The following is a 15,598-nucleotide window of genomic DNA, read 5'->3' as shown; positions in this document are numbered from 1 at the left end:
AGAAAACAATACTCTCTCATCAGTAGTGAATGGGAAGCATATCATCTATTTAAACAAATTAACTTTTCAGAGATCAGCGGGAAATCCCAATGTGCCAACGGACGTAGGTATATAGGATTCTGAATACAATATAATTATTAAATATCAGTGGTGGTGATAAGATTTGCCCTATGGTGGGTCCGAGGACCCAACGGGGGTAAGGTTTGCGATGTCCCCGACGAAAACAGTGGGTGTTGTCGGGCCTCGCTCAAAATCTCTCGAAAGTGTTTCTGGAGCGAAGCATTTTACGGGTGTCAAAGGCTTGTTTAATCGATTTTTCAGTCTAATTATATGTACAAAATACATAGACATTTTATTTTCCCTTCGACGAGGATTGCCTTCCCACCGGTGGAATTGAACCAAGGCAATTCAACAAAAAGACGCACATCTTCGCTCTCAAACATAGCGTGTGCGTACAGTCCTTTGATCTTTACTGTGGCATCGACAATCCGATACTAGTTGCGAGTACAGCCGTCAATTAGTAGTATATGCGTGCCATACGTTTTATGGTGTTAGTTACTATTTTGTTTAATTTTTTTTCTTTTGACCACGAGCTTGTAAAATGCTTCTATAACCTGCAATTTTATTCGTGAAAATTGACCAACAAAATGAAAAGTTATAGCAACTGAACTTTTACGATTTTTTTTTTTTTTTTTTTTTTTTTTTTTTCATAGAATTTCATTTCTTATATAACATTAAACTGTCATTTTGACAATGTTGGACTAAGGTGCACAAAACGAACATTAATTTGCGTAGATACAGAAAATGTATTTATTTTTTCTTCAAAGTGACATATTTATTTTTTCTTCAAAGTATGTCTCATGAACGACAATACAGCACAATATTGGTTAAAACTAATGTTAAAATAAAAAATATAATTTCAGTCTAATGTTAGTGCAAAATATAATTAGGCCTTTGTTGTTATCACCTCACGACGCGCGATTATCATGGCAACTAACACGCGAGCGGGTAATTCGTCACGTACGCTGACGGTTTATGGTCTGCTTGCTATGGTTTTTGTGACGTTCAGCGTGTAAGCGTGTAGGGACGCACGTGCGCCTAGAATGTCGATTCCAGAGTTATAACCTTTGACGTCCCGAGATATGCGTCGTTTTGTTGAATTGCCTTGATTGAACCAGAGAAAAGGGGTCGTCTGGAAAGATTTATACGGTTCAGCACACGCACAGTAGCACAGTGCACCTGTTTATCTAACGGAGCTATTATGCCTGAAGTTTATAAGTAATAATTTCAACCTAAAGTTTTTATCTATTAAAATGTTCATGTTGAAAGCACTATATAAAATATTATATATTGTACGCCTATATTTAATTATATATACACAATAATATATACACATAAGTAAATCATAGTATTATACTATTCCGTTTAGTAATACTAATTATTAACCTATTATAATCTGTTAATATGCTTATTGTTATTATTATTATCATTATTATTATTACTATTATTATTATTATATAATTACTATTATTGTTATTAGTAGTAGTACTTTTAAAATTGTATGTTAATATAAATTATACATAGGCCTATATAAATCATATATATATATACCTGTCTCTTATACACATCTTATATATATATATAAATCATAGTATTATTATTAGTACTTTTTTTTATTAATATTATTATTAGCCTATTATTATTTTGTTACTAATATCATTAGTAGTATAACATTAATATGTAGGCCTATATAGATTATTGATACTATAGTCCTCATTACGATGATTGTCAAACGTAGTGTTAGCCTATTTATTATTACCGGAACTCATGCGTAAGCAATAATATAGGCCTATAGGTGGAATCAGCTGTAATAATAATCATAATGCACTGACAATACCAATAGTACCATGCCGTCATTTCATAATCTAGATCTATACCAATACAGTAATTATTATGTCAAAAGTAATATCACGTTTTAAAGAAAAAAAAAACAAAAGAAAAAAAAAGGATTTGATCATTTACACAACAGTAAGCCTTTTACTATTATTTTGATTAATTATATTCCTATAACGTTATACTAATAATTATTATTATAATAACACAAAGCCGACAACATCCATTGAATAAACCATGTAATATTACATAGGTCTACATCAATTAAAGAAGGCCACGGTGTTTGTCTAAAGAATATGAATATTATTATTAAGAATTTCTTAGCTTCAGTAAGACGCCCTTTTATACGCCATTTTTATTCATTCTTCACCTTGTTCGTTCTGGAAATTAAAAAAAAATGTATGCACTATCATAATCCAATAGCCTCTTCATTGCAACAATGAGTTGCCATGACAACCGGTTTTCTTCCGGCTCGTGATGTTCTCGAGTTCACTTCGTAGTAGATGAGCGGGAGACTTCTACTCCAGGTAAGGGGATGCATTTTCGTCATGTTTTAGCTTAAAATTGTAGGGTGTACAAACCAGGGGTGCAGATTTGTTGATGTATAGCTAGGTCTGGCTATTGAATTACGCTTCCAATTTATTTCGTTAAAAGCTGAATTCTCAACTTTAGTTTGGTCACTGTATGTAAATGTGTTTAACATCCTCGCGACTGAGTGATAATTTACTCAATGTATAATACTGATAACTGCATTACACGTTTTACAGTATATGAAGTATCTCTTAATTTGAAAAAAAATATATATGTCAATGTTTGTTCCAGACTGGTTTGTTCTTATGTAAGTATGGAACCATTTCTAATTGATATACTATTATATTTATTTATACAGGATTAAATGTCTAGTGTAAGATACAGTAGGCTTACATGTTGGAACGTAAATTTATATTACACATAATCATTACGTTAAGCAGGATTCGTCATTGAGTTGGATGTATTAAGAATTGTTCTTAATATTATTTGGAGATTTAAGCTGAAGTATGTACGCGAATTTTTACTGCGATCTATTGGGTGTTGAAATTATTTTCCCCCTTTTTTTGGCTGTAAAAATCCCGATGTGAATAGGCCTAAATTTTTTTTTAGAGAGATCGCCTGTGTTTCGTCAGTGTTAGTGCCAGAAAAAAAGGGTGGTGAAGAGACAGCTCACCACCCCCCCCCCACACCCACCACTTCACAAAATTCCAGCGCATGCGTAGAAGTTACGCAGGGCCCCATTGGGGAGAGCTGGTTCCACCTCCCCCTCTCCCCACTTTCCCGTCAGGGAGAAAAACCACGATTTGTCGGGGATAAAAAAATATTATATGTATTTTGTACATAAAACTCCTAAATTGTCAAAAATTTCGGGGGCTTCGCCCTGGATTACTTGCGAAACATCTTAAGCGACGCTCGACCACGCCCACTTTGCTCTCGTCAGGGAAAACTACCTCTTCCTCTGGGGCACCCCGTTTGGGCCCCCCCCCCCCCGTCGGGGAAATCCTTGAACCACCCCTGGCCTCACCCCTGGCCAAATGCCTCTCCCTTTATCCCCACCAGCAGCCAAACAAAATCTCTAACCAAGTGTGAAATAAATTTAAAAGAATCATCTCCTGTTCCCCGAAATAGGTAAGGAAACGCCCCAAATAGGCTCAGGATCGGCCACTCTGTGTGATGAACTATTTCTATGCATATCTTAAACATTAGCTTAAAGGATTATACGACACAAGTTCAGTTCCATCATTGTAAAAATACAATATATGTGTATAAGAGACAGCGCGTATGCAGATGACCGCCCAGTTATTCGCAAATGAAAATTAATGTGTCATTTGGGATTTGTAACAATTTTCTCGTTCGCAGACCTAGTGTATGCTCAGTAAACAAATATTATTCAATATCTGCGTCTTGGTTTCAACGTTGTCGGCATCGTGTTACGAACAACTCTATCAAAGACGAATTAAAAGTTCTTTAATTTCCCTAGGGCCTATTCAAAACGCGCAGTAGTAATCTCGGGAGATGTTGTGCTCATGTAGCACGAAAAGAGATGATTCCGTGCTGATAATTGTATCGATTTTTAAATGCTAACTTGATTCAACTCGTTTTACAAACGGGGCTTTGAACTCTATCTACAGGTTGTTGGTCTAGTTTGAATGTAGGCAAAATATGTTCAACACATTTGGGCGCGTGGTGCAGCGTGTAAAGCGTTGGACTTTCAATCGGAAGGTCGGGGGTTTGAGACATTTGCTCGTCACATTGCTTGTGTTCTTGACATGCAAGACTCTTTGTCTGCATTTGCCCCTCTCGAACCTGGAGTATAAATGGGTGCCGGTACCTAGAAAACGGTGAATGATTCGAAATAAAATTAGTAACTAGGAATATTCTCCAGGGAGAGGTTAAGTTGAGCGTTGTGTATGGTTGATTCTGTCTCCAATGACCAAGACAACAGCGCTGTGAGACTATGTAAATGCTAAAATAAAAAAAATAAAAAAATAATAATTATTATTATTATTACTATTATTATTATTATTATTCAATTATATAAATAATAATAGTAATAATAATAATAATAATTATTATTATTATTATTATTATTATTATTCAATTATACAAATATTCAAATAGTCATACAACATATGGTATAATAATAAATTTAAGAAAGGTATTAACTAAGAAAGAAAATAAGAAAATCAAAATAAATCAGTCAGGCCTCAATAGATAGAATGAGACTTAAAATTACTGTTTTTTCCTCAATGAATTTAAACTTAATAATTTTAATAAAATGTTTATAGTACCTAAATTTATTGCACTTCCGGAATTAAAAGCTGATAACACTCTTCTCATTATGCGTTACATACATTCACAATTATTATTATTGTTATTATTATTATTAGTATTATTATTGTTTTTGTTGTTGTTGTTATTGTTAGAAAAAGGAGAGCAGTAATACCACTAAATACTGATCCTCATACTTAAGTGATTAATTAGAATTAAAAATTAAAGCAGTTTTTATGAAAATATTGCTTGAAAAAAATAGTACATCTACTCAAAGTTTTCTTTGTTTAAACAAATAATAATTTTTGTTATATAACTGTGTTTTAATAAATTATATTATTTTTTTTAACCATATTTATAGAGGGTGACCCTTCCAGCGTATCCTACAAGGTCGGCTGATATTCAGGGGCCTTCTTTAAATAAATGAAAAAATGTGATGCTTTTATCAGCGAAGGCTTTCTGAGTGGAGTTGTTTTTGTCGTGAGAAAAAGTCCTGCCGTGACAGAAATTGAACCCAGGACCTTGAGATCAGAGGCAAGCACCTTATCCACTGTTTTAAATATTAATAACAGATATCGCTAATGCCATTTTATAATACATATGTTTTAAAGTCAAAGTAATAATAATTATTATGATAAAAATAATAATGATAATAATTATTATGTTATTATTATCATTATATAAAATACAGCAATCGCTAAGCCATTTCTGTATTATATACTATATGTCTTAAAATCATAGTAATAATAATCATTATGATGATAATAATAATAATAATAGTTATTATTATTATTATTATTATATTTTACTATACAATAAAATATTTTTTTTAAATATTATTATGAATTAATAATAATAATATTAATATTATTGTTTGTTATAATAATAATAATAGTAATAATAATTGTTATTATTATCATTATTATTGTTAGTATTATTAAATTATTATTATTATTATTATTATTATTATTATTGTTATTATTACTATTTTGTTTGCTATTATCATTAATGAGCAGTAGATGACTAACAAACTAAGACTACTTTGCAGCAAACAGTGGCAACATATTTCATAATATTTAGACTTGATTAACATTGAAAGTCTTGACAAGATGATAGTGAAAATATGATACAGTACGCTGTAAACATGATATTAAACAAATTCTATCGACACTTGTCTAGATTAAGGCTTCATCCAAGGTCATACGGCAAGCAGTTAATCAGCATAACGTTGTCACAAATCAATGAAAAAACCTGGTCATTTTAAAATAGCTTTTTGTTCATGTGAAGTCAACCGTTCTTAATGTATCCTTTCTACAATTAATTTTCCCTGCAATATATACACAATTTACTGAAATGGATTATAATTAAAAAAAAAAAAAAAAAAAAAAAAAAAAAAAACAAAGGATGGGTTTTATGATTTATTTTTTAAGAAGCTTGACTTCTATTCTAATCTCAAGGCAATGCCCTAGACAGCTATTGGGACTGAGTTGGTGCAGTCCGTGCCACACACTTTTTCTAATGGGTCCACAAAGAATGGGTCCACATTTTTAAAAATGGGTCCCAATTATGCAATTTCATGCATAAAATGAGTCCACTTTATGAAAAATGGTTCCATTTCCAAATTTAGCCTAAAAAAGGTAAAATTTTAAGAAAATGGGTCCAAATTTTTCATATTTTTGCTTAAAATGTGTCAGTTTTTAAGAAACTGGGTCCGTACATCATTTGAATTTACGCGTAAAATGGGTCAACCCTTATATATCAAATAACGTCATAATCATAATTTATCAAACAAATACCGTACGGTAATAAAAATATGATTAGCAATAATTGAAACGGATTGTTTATAATGTATTATCAAGCTATACGTATACATTTTATTACTTTTAGATTGAAAATTTAAACAAGAAAACGTTTTGTTTTCCTTGCTGTTTACTAGATATCTACAAAAATACGCTAATTGTTTAGATAGTTTTAAGTTCTGATAGTCCTAATCAAAATAAGAATTTTCATATTATAAATAGTTTGTAAATCAGACAAAAATGTATGATTAAAAAATTGTCTCATTAGAGATTAATGAAATATTTGAAACTTCAATAAGCAATTTTATGTTTTAAACGGATTTTGAGGTTTTTTTGTTTTTTTTTAAGACAGTTTAATCAAATCCCAACTTGCACAGCAATATTTATTTTAAACTTTCATATTCAATGGACCTTCCTCTAAGCCCCACCTTTTAACATGTTACTAGTGCAATAAAAAAAAATTAAAAAAAAAACAAAGACAAAAACAAAACAAAAAAACAAAAAAAAAAACAATAGCGTACGCTGACATATAATATTTAGTGATATTTTAAATATATAACATAGCATATCAGCTGTAGAAATCGATTGAATGATTTTATCCGTTTGGTTTAACGACTAAAATAATAGAAACCGTCGTATCTGATAAATATGGGCCCTACTACAGTACATCGAAACAAAATATAGGCCTACCCTTGTTATGCTTAGCTTACATATGCCTACCCAACGATTTTTATGGTGTTATACTTTTTAGTTATTTAAATAATGTTATGTTTAAGCTCATAAATAATTCATTGTTCAATCGTCGGAAAATATAAGGAAAGTCTCTAGACGGCCTTGTGTGTGGTCGCCTAAAGATTCTATAATGAATCACGCGTCACGCATCCAGTGCTACAGCTTCGCCATGTCTCCTTTTAAAACCACCTGTCCATGCACCATATACAGTGTATATAAAGCTTGGTGTTTTCGTAGCTACAAAACATATTTCATAACAAGATAGCAGCCAAAATAGTGAGTAATTATATTGGAAGGTGGATTTGTCAACTGTTGTAGGTAATTAACGACCTGCATTTGGCGGGAGGGGGTACTAGGGGAGGCGAGTAGAGGGTTGATAATTAATTGCCCTAAAATGAAGTTAGTGATTCTAAGCCCTAGAAGCATTGGTGTCGCCAGAATATGCCCGATGATGGGTTGGGAAAAGGCATCGAAAGCCCCACCCCTCTCACCATTTTGCCAATCTGATGACATGGGAACTCAAAACTCTGGTACAATATGGTACAATTGTTGAGCTCGAATTCCGGTTAGATCTTAGGACACGAAGCCCCGGAAGCTTTGGCGATTTAGAAGCTTATAATTATCGATTTCAGAATCATATAATCTGTACAAATTACAAAACGCCCGGGAATAACGGTAACTTCGTGCCAGATTTTAAAAACAGAACCTTCGGCATAGAAGACTAATGTATTTCTAAATGTAACTGAATAATAATTCAATAGTACATTTGTTTGCTTATGCGACAGTTTTGAAATGCCTGAAGTATTGGTTCAAACTTTCTGGTAGAGGCTTAATAACAGCTTTAGAAAAGCATTAAAATAAATCACACTGTATTATCATAATTCTCCTAGCACATTGTTTTTCTCTCCAACAAAATTGCGTTCATATTCCCTGACGCAGAAAAAAACTAATCCCACAGCATCTCTGGTCGGTTTGTAGATTTCAGTTAACACTTAAAGTTCACCCCGACCCCCTACTTCCACTTTGCGTTATTTTTTTTATAAATTACTTAAATATTCGATTTATGTAACAGTGAAACCATTCGAACGAACTCGCACCATGTTCATCTAAGATTAAATAAGTTCAATGCAATTATTATTTAAATGTTGGGTCTATTGTTTGCGTAATTTCATAATATCTTGTTTTTTTTTTCAAGATGAAATTTGTTGAAAAATGTAAAATGTTTAAATATTGTTTAAAGTATGTACGATAACTAAACGTTTTATACACACAGTTGTAACACCTTTGTATACTTTATTCAGGTATTATTCACGTGATGTATTATTCACTAATTATGAATGAATCACTGATTTATTTTAGTTGACAGTTTGTGGTCAATGTATTAGTAAAGTTGTTTCAATTGTTATGCTTCATTCTAGATGTTCATATATTTTCAACAAGTTCAGGCTAAAAATGTTCTTATTTTTTTCTTTTTTTTAAGGGGTAATTTTATTTTAGTATTTCGGCACAAACTTAATTTTGATTACATCACATCTTATGACAATAATGGAGCAAATAGGCTTATAATGTTGAGAGGCTTTTTGAACATTAATACTTTTAGCTTGATTTGTTGGTTTTTATAGCATAAAAAAAGAAAAGTCTCTTTTAACATTTGAGTTCACTGTTTATTGCTCTTATTTGAAAGCAGTTTCAGCCTGGTGTTCTTATAAAAATGTGTTCTTGATTTTAAAAAGTATATTGTTGTAAGTGTCATATTTAGTGGTTCTAAAGCAGTTTTCAAGACATAAAACATTGATATATATGTCTATCTGCAATGTTTTTCCTGTAAAATGTCAGTAATTCAATTCCCTTAAATGCATTTCATAATAGGCTACTGTAATTTTATTTTCGATAGCAGTGAATTAATTAGAGAACAAAAAAATATAGATTACAAGAAATATTGTGAGCGGCGTGCTTTACGCAGATGAAAGGATATAATTGTATCTTAGCTTCTTACAGATTGAATAAATTCTAATTCTTGTATAAATAATTGAATATAACCGTACGTAATTGATGGCTGGAGGTAGGATTTTTGAAAGTGCAATACTATAAATTGCTTTCTATACTCCGTTATCGCTCTTACTAGTCTGCCTAATAGGCTATAGCATCTAATTAACAATGTTATACTATCCGGAGAGGTAATTTTGACTCCGTTTACAACATCATGAATCCATGTACGGATAATGAATATCTCCAATTAGAGACGTGTTCATACCTTAGGCCAATTATAAAGGCAAAATGAAGACGATTTGATGACTTTATTAGGACTCAAGTTTGTAAAGGAGCGGTTACTCGTATATCAATGATGATACTGATATTGACATAATACTAAGACTAATACTAAGAATAATAATATCAATGCTTTAATAATACACTGTTAAATGGGGTGCCATTGTATTAACGCTACTACTAATACGAATAATCTAATATTTAATTATTTATATATGTTTTTTGCATGGTTATTTTTGTGTGCTGTTTAACTTTCAGTAATTTGATTGAATAGCCTATGTATCTTTTGCAAGTCTCTTACGCTATATTTAAAACAGTGTCATAAATAATACCATCATAATTATCTTTATACAGATAGGCCTACAGATAGGACTATACTTTATTACCAAATAATAAACATGCGAGACTCAGTTCCTTGTTGCAGTAACACATAAAGGCAAGCAATCAAATATAAGTGCAAATATATAAAAATACAATAAGTGCAAATATTACAATATAAATAAGTTTAGGATTTGAATTTATTATTAATTTATTATTTATTGCACTTAATGACGGTTAAAAAAGATTAAAAAGTGAATTTATTTATAATTAATTTATTATTACAATTAATTTCTTCAGCAGACATAAGAAATTAAATTGAAATATAGTGTCGAAAAGCAATTCGCAAAAGAGGGCAAAATTTAATTATTGATTTAAAAAAATCCTATATTTTCATATATTTCCAATCTTTAACAAAAGTTAAAAATATGAACCGCAATGTAAAGTGAATGTTCTACAGTTTTGTATTTAGTTAACTTATTATTATTACCATTATCATAAGTTTTGCTGTGTTTGAAAATGTTGGCCTACATAGTACAAATACTCTCATCATTGTAAGGTATTTATAGATTTTGACAAACTTAAATTGCGATCTGCCAAACTGTAATCAGGATAGTATTCTTCTTTCTTAATTAAACAATTAATCAAATCAGTTCTTCATTGTATCTGTCAAAATGTGTATATATAACATTCTCTTTAAAAAAAAAATACCATTTACTATTGGAAATTGTAATTAATCAATGCCTTTGCTTTGCAAACCAATACATCTTATAACAAATACATAAAGAATAACGGGACCCCGGAACAAAGCAAAAATGAAATATTTAACAATCAAGTGACACAGATGAACTAATTTACTATAATCTAATCTCTGACGTAAATTTCCAATCACGGTTGGTGCCCGGTGATTGATTAATCTTGTAGACGATCATTTATCGACGGTGTCGCATCTTGCAAAATGTGTTCACGCGATTTTCGTTGACATACGTACATACTGAACAATACAGAGAAGAGGTTCTTCGACAACAGGAAAGACGGACTAGACAACTGGACTGCAACAAACGGCATTATATCACTGGTATTAGTAAATAAACGACAAATGCAACTAATAGGTACTTTCAATCATGTTACGTACGAACGAAATCTATTCAAATCAATAAATATATAGCATTATGTATAATATATACATAATGAATACCGGTATATAATCACATGTGATTTACTATCATTCAATGCACACACACATACACACTATATACATATATATATATATATATATATATATATATTTATATAAATAAATATAATATATATATATACCTATACTTATATATGTAATTAAAGTTAAATAAATAATTAGGTGCGCGAATAGCAGAACTAATTTTCTGTTGAAGATCCTGCATGTTAAACAATCCCATAACTCAACGCAGCTTAAAGGATCAATTAAAACCATAACACAGGCATTAAACTTCCCTGATTGATTACATTGGGTTGCTCGATAATATTCACTCAAGAGTTAATAATGACGTGTTTCCTCCATATCACCGCGTCACTAATATTTTTTTTTTTTTGATAAATCTTACCTAGAAATTCAGTCTCTCACACGTATCATTACAAGTTCAGTGACTTATTTATAAAGTTCAGCATACTTAGGTCGCTGACCTCTGAAGTGTGAAGATCGTTATTCAATACTTTTAGAGAGCCTAATAAAATACATTAGCATTATAAATGGATAGAATTTTCTAATTTGTTGGTATTTAAATACAAAACTCACGAACAATTGTAAATGCACGCTTATAATTTCATAAAATTCTATATAGGGCGTACCAACAATTTTATTAAAAAGTTGATAATGTTCAACATCAATGATTAGAGTAGCTATATGTAAAGTTTTGTATGAACCTTCAGGTGTAGAGATATTGAATAGGTCTACAGAAATTAGTTTAAGGCTAAGCATGTTTTTGTGTGTAAAGTCAAAGGTCAAACGATGAGTATCAAGGTCATAGATATAGTGTCGTTATATATATATATATATATTATTATACCTGTCGTTTTATTTCATGTTACTTATTTCACATATTGTTGGTTGTAGAGGGTTATGGTTATGTTTTAGTGTTAATGTCCCCTGTATATTCTTGTTTTTAGTTGCTATAATTGGGGCCTAACTTGTTATGAAATAACCAGAAATGACCATGTAAACATTTGGCACATCATTCTGTTTTATTACGTAATAAATCTTCTACTGTTTTTCACAATGTTTGTAAAAAGTACACAAACGCTGCATGGGAAAAACGTTCACAACTCAAAAACTCCCCCATTCTTAATTAAGTATTTTATGACATGTACAGTTTTTCTAGGTATTGTTGCTCTTTGTAAAAACGTTTTGTACATAAACTTTGTTTGTTTTTCATTTTACAAACTTAATACTACAAGCTTATTTCTACCTTAGCTTATTTACTAGGATTTAATTTTTTTTTAAATCTTATACAGTAATGTTTTACTGTAATTTTGTTATAATTTTATTTTATTTTTATTTTTTAATTTAATTTAAGCTCTTTCTTTCATTATTAATGTGTGCTTTACTTATCTGGTTTATTTTGCTGTATTTGTAAGTTTCGCCGTACCACAGTGTGTGAGCCGTTTCAAAGGTAAAGGGTGCAATTAATAACATGACAGTGCAATTTAGGCTTATCTCCATACACCAGGGCCAGATTAATACAGGGGCTTTTGGGATGCCAGCCGCAGGGCCAGAGTCCTCAATGGTCCAAAATAGGCCCCGAAATCTTGTATACCTTTGGCATACGTCAGGCATTTTCTGTTGGCTACCATTGTTAGTATACGGTGGTAGGCCTACTGGTCTTGACCTCGTGGATCTAATACCGGTATCGTTTAATTTCACAGAGAGCTGTTTTGATGTCAAATTGTTCAGGTATACTTATTTACAGTATATATTGAATATTTGCAATCAAACAATGCGCGGAAATACCAATACCGAACTTTGACCCACAACATAGAGCATTTTGAAAACTCTGTAGGGCCTAAGACCAAGATATATTCGCCTCACTACAGATACAGACAATTTACATTACAGTACTTGGTATACACTCAGACCCAGGAAAATTAATTATTAATCTTTAAACGTCATTGCTTCATTGAGGTTGTCATGGAAAACTGCACTGAATTAATCTATAGGACAATAAGAATGAAACTACAAAAGGAAATATCTCTATATAAATCTTGTATGCTAAATACATTATGCTATATTGAATAATAATTTACTCATTCATCAAAAACGTTTTTACATAAAGTAGGCTATTGAAATTGAATATTTAGTTATGCCTGTTTGGTTTATTCAGTAGAAATCAACCAACTACAGTAATTCGATTGTGTCATAAAACGATCCCTATATTTTTAGTGGTCGCCTTATTTGAGTATGCCAGTTGTCTCTAAAGCATGTTCAGTTTGGTTTAAAATATTCTTATTTTTCTCTCTCCTATCTCTTATTCTCTCTTTTTTTTTTATCTCTTTCTAAATGTGTATATGATATTCGCGAGTAGGATGCATCTGCTTAAGAGCCATGTGTGTCAAAGATCAGTGTATAAGCTAACAAATTTAACCATTATATGATGATTGTTGCAATATATTCATGTAGGCCTACTTTAAAAAAAATACGCATAGCAATTAATACAGTGTTTGTACGTACAGTACGTTCAACTAGTACGGTACTTAATTTTGGTAGTTAAAACTACGAGACAACTTAATGTCTGATATACTTATTGAATGGCAGCCAATTACGAGGCTAACAGAGCTCATTTAAATATATTGTAGGATAACAAAAGTTAAATTTATGTACCTGATCGTATATGCATCATCGTATTTTGTCCCAATTTGCCTCCCATACTAACCATAGCAATTCATGCGGCAATAAATCACGAGAGATATTATTTGATTTGATGTTTTCACGCACAAAATGTGCCTGAGTGTTGGCAGCTATTAGTGTGTACACTTATTATTTGATATCAGGTAACGAGTTATGTGTTGCTTTATGTGTAATAAAGACAGAGACGAAGTTCAATGTACTTTATCAAAGTAATTGTGATGAAGACGTATATGTTTTAATACAGCAGTACCGTACGCATACAATTACTAAAGTAGGACAATGTAACCCAGTGGAATATATCGATTTGTTCAAATTCTTTCTATAGTAACAATTATAACAATATAGGACTACTATTAACTCACATGTAATGGCCGACTAAAATACATTAAACATAGAAAAATGTAATGACGATGTATTTTAATAGATTTGTCTTAAATTTATGTTATTTAGGCCTATATATTTGGACACGTAAGTTAAAGTTAAATCTTTCGAAAATACTTACATTAAACTTCCTTCATATTAGGCCTACGTTTATATTTTCATACAAACTGAGTATTAAGGTCCAACATATTGTGTTACAATTTTCTATGCAAGAACGTTTTAACAGAAGATGTAAATTATATACATCTAAATTAAAATGAAATAATTATTCGATATTTTTCACGTTAAAAAAGGCAAACGATAATAGAACGCATATCTTAGCGATAATTATTGAGTTTACTGTGCGTGAAATATCACTTTTTATATCGTTAGTGAAATCCAGTGTAGTGGAATTAGTACGTTAAATTAAGCATATAATATTTAAGTGTGAGTAAACGATTAGAGGTTAATAAAGATATTATGATTTGTCGTCTACACTTTCACAAGATATGCAAAACGTAAACAAACGTAAGGCGTTATCTCGGTACAACAGACAAGAAACACAGGATGGTACAAATAGGCCTAGAGTGGGAACATGATTGTGGATAGAAATTACATGCATTGTTGATTCGCTTTGTATTTTAATAACTTGACCTTAGCCTAATACTAATAGTTAATGCCACGATGAATAGTATTATGTGTGCTACTTTATACACCTGGGCATGTCCCCCTCGAAGCCAGAACGAACCCAGCTTGTGAGGTAAGACAGCTAAAGGCACGAGATGTAAATCACACGTCACAGATCGTTGCTTATAGAAGTGAGTTTTGTTGTTGTTACTGCATTTTAAATAAATAACCGATTAGATTTACAACTGTGAATACATTTCCAGTCATACAAGGCTATAATACATGCGTTCGTTTTAGTTTCTAGGTGTATTTTTCGTATGGATCGTCTTGACGTTTAGGCCTACTAGTTCATAACACTTTTAACTTGACTGTGCATCATTTAATAATGTTGACCTACCAAAGAAATCCAATGAAGAATTGATTAATTTAATTGAACTAATTTAAATATTTTTTTCTCTAAGTATTTGTCAAATTCAGCTTAGGCCTGTTCACTTTTTGTATATATAGCTGGACATTCCCCTCTTTCCCCAAAGGTTTTTTTTTTTTATGTGTTTGCTTGCCTTTTGCATTATCTCTTTTGCTATTTCTAAGTGTTTGTTGTCTTTCAAATATACATATAATTTATATTACTTGACATCAGACTTGCTAATCTTTTGTTCACAGTCAAATGCGTGTGACTAAATTTAGCCTCTCTGGCAGTCTCACCCATATAAAAACAATCAGTGCTGATTCATTTTAATGTCAAACGAGGTCAAAGAATAATGATAAATAGTACCAATATTTCAATCAACCACAAATCTTTCGGATTCTACCGGTTTAAATTTTCTTGAATGAATGGTCCCGGGTTCGATTCTCGGTGAAACTTTTATTCTCGTATGATATGCACTTCGTATATAATAATACTATAATAATGTTAGAC

General features: G+C 31.3%; 1 protein-coding gene across 5 annotated transcripts in view; it reads left to right on the top strand.

Moving 5' to 3' along the window:
• Positions 1-15,598, top strand: part of LOC117113839 — a 45,466-nt gene that overhangs the window by 11,681 nt on the left and 18,187 nt on the right. Inside the window, exon 1 of one of the 5 annotated variants that reach the window (XM_033257288.1) lies at positions 2,386-2,420. The exons of 1 other annotated variant lie outside the window; for it this stretch is intronic. The gene's annotated coding sequence lies outside the window, so the exon portion shown is untranslated. Of the gene's footprint in view, positions 1-2,385; positions 2,421-2,709; positions 2,732-5,170; positions 5,230-14,731; positions 14,871-15,598 lie in introns of those variants that run through there. 3 more of the 5 variants (XM_033257292.1, XM_033257290.1, XM_033257289.1) reach the window with 3 other exon arrangements.

Source organism: Anneissia japonica, unplaced genomic scaffold, assembly GCF_011630105.1.
Source record: "Anneissia japonica isolate Jap-2015-1 unplaced genomic scaffold, ASM1163010v1 scaffold694_len1028156_cov167, whole genome shotgun sequence".
Lineage (NCBI taxonomy): Eukaryota > Metazoa > Echinodermata > Crinoidea > Comatulida > Comatulidae > Anneissia > Anneissia japonica.
The sequence above is the reverse complement of the archived record's forward strand: the minus strand, read 5'-3'. Positions and strand labels throughout refer to the sequence as shown.